At 34.3% G+C, this 4,019-nt stretch overlaps 1 non-coding gene across 1 annotated transcript; it reads left to right on the plus strand.

Annotated features, from left to right (window-relative positions):
• The first annotated feature begins 2,159 nt into the window (after nucleotides 1-2,159).
• Nucleotides 2,160-2,232, plus strand: TRNAV-CAC (transfer RNA valine (anticodon CAC)). The gene has a single exon. It is a non-coding gene; the product is annotated as a tRNA-Val (tRNA).
• The last annotated feature ends 1,787 nt before the right edge of the window (nucleotides 2,233-4,019 follow it).

Here is a 4,019-nt window from a genome sequence, read left to right on the forward strand (position 1 = left end):
ATTTTTAATAAACTGAGAATTCATTATATTAGTCCTGGTTATGGATTGAATTGTGTTCCCTCAAAATTCATATGTTGAAGCCATAAACCCCCAACGTGACCGTATTTGGAGATAGAATTTTTAAAGAAGATTAAGGTTAAATGAAGTCATAAAGCTAGAGACCTAACACTTTAGGACTGGTGTGCTTATAAGAAGAGGAAGAGACACCAAAGATCTCTCTCTTTTTCTCTCTATGCATTCACAGAGAAAAGACCATGTAAGGACACAATGAGAAGGTGTCCATCTACAAGTCAGGAAGAGAGGTCTCACCAGAAACCAACTCTGCTTGCACCTTGACCTTAGACTTCTGGCTTTCGAAACTGTGACAAAATATTTTCTGTTGTTTAAGCTACCCAGTCTGGTATTTTGCCATGGTGATCCAAGCAGACTGATACACTCTTCCCCAAATCAGCTGTCCCTATTTTACAATAATGTGTATCCCTGTCTGTTTGACCAGTCTAACTTTTCTATATATTAGATATCACCAAATATAATGGAAATGGAATTCAAATTGATTATCAAGTGAAATGGCAAATTCTAACATACAGAATTTCAGGAAGCTGATAAAAATGTTACAGAATTTCTGGAATTCATGCAAAATCATCACCCAGGGGATTGTCTACAAAGAAAGTCACCCACCATATCAGTAAACAAAGGATGTTGCAGCCATCAAGCCATTAGCCATCAGCCACTGCAGCAGCCCCAGACTGTGTACCCTAAGGGGATTCAGGATGGAAAAGAACAGGATACTGGCCCTAGATAGCTGAGGTGCATATCAAAGGAATGATTTTAAAGAGCCCAGACTCTTGCATGTTCCCATACATAGAAAAGCACTAAATTCATTAACTTGAGATGTCTGTTTTTCTTTAATTAACAGTAATCATTTGGTGTCTTGTTCAGACTGCCTGGTTTTGTTGCAAAAACTCCTATATACCCTGTCTCCTTCCTTATCTCTTCAGAGCATCCCTCAGAGCTGAGAAGTTATCTTCCTGGCTTAAGTCCTCAGTTCTGTCTGTCAAATAAAATAATTCTCAACTTTTAGGTTGTGTATCTTTTTCAGTCGAAAAAGCTAGACCTCTAAAAATGATAATAATAATAGATTCTTTGGAAGAGAATGTTCTCATTATTAAGGAGTTATTACAGGATAATAAAAACTTCAATAATTCCCTAATAGGTTTATTAAATTATTTTCTTTAGACGATGTAAAATGATCACAGGTTATTTTTTTCATGATAAAATTGTCAAAAGAACTTTCAGAAAAAATCAGAAAATGCTTAATTTTACCAAGATGTTTGTATATTTTAATCAATTATTAATCTGAGGTTTATAATTAAAATGTATATGGTTGTATTTTAATAAAATGTTACTCTCTGACTTAAAAAATTAAGCTGGAAATATTTGGTCAATTCTTTATTGATGATGAGGACCAAGAAGAATCTTATTAATATTGTATCTAGAACCTTGCTTCTAATTAGCATAAGAATTTCTGAATTTGAAATAGAAAAATAGGTGGTATTCCTTTATTGCATTATATGTCAGTAGCTTTTGTGGGGATAATATCAAAATATATACAGTTGAATACGCTCTTTAATTTACACATTCAGTAAACGTTAAACCAGAAGATTTACCACGTACCTAATGAATCTTACACTTCAGGGCCATTTGCTCACAAAGACTCAAAGGTGAGACAGTAGCCGTTGTTTCATATGGCCCTATAATTATGTTAAATTTATACAATTAAAATATTTTAACAGTTAGTTAAGACTGATAATCTCTTCAAGCAACAACTTCCCCTCTGTCACACCTCTCCTTTTGTGTCAGGGAACACTGAAGCAGCCATAGGCATCTTGGCTAGATGGTAGCAGAAGTTGAGTTGGGGATACATAAACTTTATATTTAGTAGATGAAACCCCTTTCATGTACTGTCAAGGCATTTTGAATCCACTGTATAGGAATGGTGGGTACCCCTACGGGCCCTGTGCTGAGTCACCCATCATCATGTCACAAACCTTTACAGCCACAGATCACGATGGGATATAAATGTGTCCCGAGATACGCAACAAAAGAAATATGTAAATAATAGAGGTATGAAAAGGACAGAGCTCAAAAGATTTGGGACTTCCCTGGTGGCGCAGTGGCTAGGACTCTGTGCTCACAATGCAGGGGGCCCAGGTTCGATCCCTGGCCAGGGAAATAGATCCCACATGCATACTGCAGCTAACAGTTCACATGTCACAACTAAGGGGCCCACGTGCAGCAACTAAGATCTGGAAGAACCAAATAAATAAATAATTTTTTTTTTAAAAAAGATTTTGTTGTTATTAGAATATTCTTTTAGTCATAAGTATAAAATTGTAAGAAGAGTATTTAGTTCTCATCAGCGCCTAAATCAGAGGAGAATTTCTCTCTGTCAGGCATATACTTGGTAATATATATGACTACAAAAACATCATGCATTTAAAAATGAGAATTATGTAAAATAAAATTTAATAAAATTCTTATGTTTCTAGGACACAAACCTATAGCAATACTACAGAAAGTATATCTGAAATATCTCATATACAAAAGAAACTCAATGGAAGTTTCTCAAGCTTCAAAATAATTTTTAAAATCCACATGACATAATCAATACTTATTTGTGAAACTGAAAGAACCTTTTGTAAATTGTCATTATTAATTTAAAAATAATCAACCATGCTAGTGGAAATATTGAATAGCATTCTCTCTAAAGAAAATAATAATTTAAAAGTGTTATAAAGAAATAATCAGAGAATATATAGCCAAAGCCAAAGTACAATAAATGATATGTCTGGCAGTTAATTATAGAGAGTTGAATTTTTTTTAATGTATGATGAATTTGTCAGCTTCTTCAAATTTCTATTGTGCTTTTTTTTGTTAATTCTAAATAAATATTCACAACCATTCCTATTTTGTATCCTTTTCCTTAAAGAGCACTCCCAAAAGTATTGCTTTAGGTCCCATAAAATCTGGATCTGCTCCTGTTTATGAGGCAGATATAACTGTATCACTGCTGAAACTGCCTCTCAGAAAAATTAAGCACCCTGCCCTAATTTACAGGGAAATGAATGCTGAGACTGGAATTTGATTCCGAGATTGTCATTTCAAAGTCCATGCTAATGCAATGCGACCAGTCTTCTAATCCCTTCTCAGATAAGGTGAGAGAGGCAATAATAGCTCTCTAATAGAAAGACAGAGACACAGGTAGGGTCTATCTCCCTGAACCCTCAGTCAGCTACCTACTACCACCAAAGGTTTCTAAGACAGGTACATTAAAGGACACTCCAAGCAAAGAAATGCTTTCTATTGGGGACTTCATTGTTTTGAGTAACAAGTCAGCATGTGGAAGTCCTTCTATATGATGTGCACCAAGTCAAGTCTTGAAGAGCAGGTAACCTCTAAGGTTTTTCTTTTTTTCTAAATGCATCTACAATGTTAAGAATGAACGAAGCTTTAGCACTCAAATATGCTTTATGTTTTATTATGTGGGAAGTATTTTGAACTCAATGACTATTTACTGTATCATAGCCTGTGACGTAGTCTGCTCACACCTCTTAAGGTAAGTTGTGCCATGATTCACTACAATCCTAATTGCTTTAATTAAGCAGTCAATGATATCCTGGCATTGCATCTTAATTTTATATACAAAAAGGTAGACTTATTTTGCATACATGAACTAAGAGTTGTCAAAGCAAATGGAGACTGTATTCTGCACATAAAGTAATTTTAATTTTCTCTCTAAAATTTCTACGAACATTATTTAAATAAAATTAATATTCAAACTGAAACTTTTAGTTAAAAATAATGAATGTAGACTAAAGTTTCTTGGTATCTTAAACATAATCAAGAGTACAATTATGGTATTTCATTGATGTTATCTAAAACAGTAGAAGTCCTACTGCCTCTAACATGCAAACTTAAAAAAATGGCTGAGGCAGAGGGCAGAATACTGGATTTGAAAC

This window comes from Delphinus delphis, chromosome 6, assembly GCF_949987515.2.
Source record: "Delphinus delphis chromosome 6, mDelDel1.2, whole genome shotgun sequence".
NCBI lineage: Eukaryota > Metazoa > Chordata > Mammalia > Artiodactyla > Delphinidae > Delphinus > Delphinus delphis.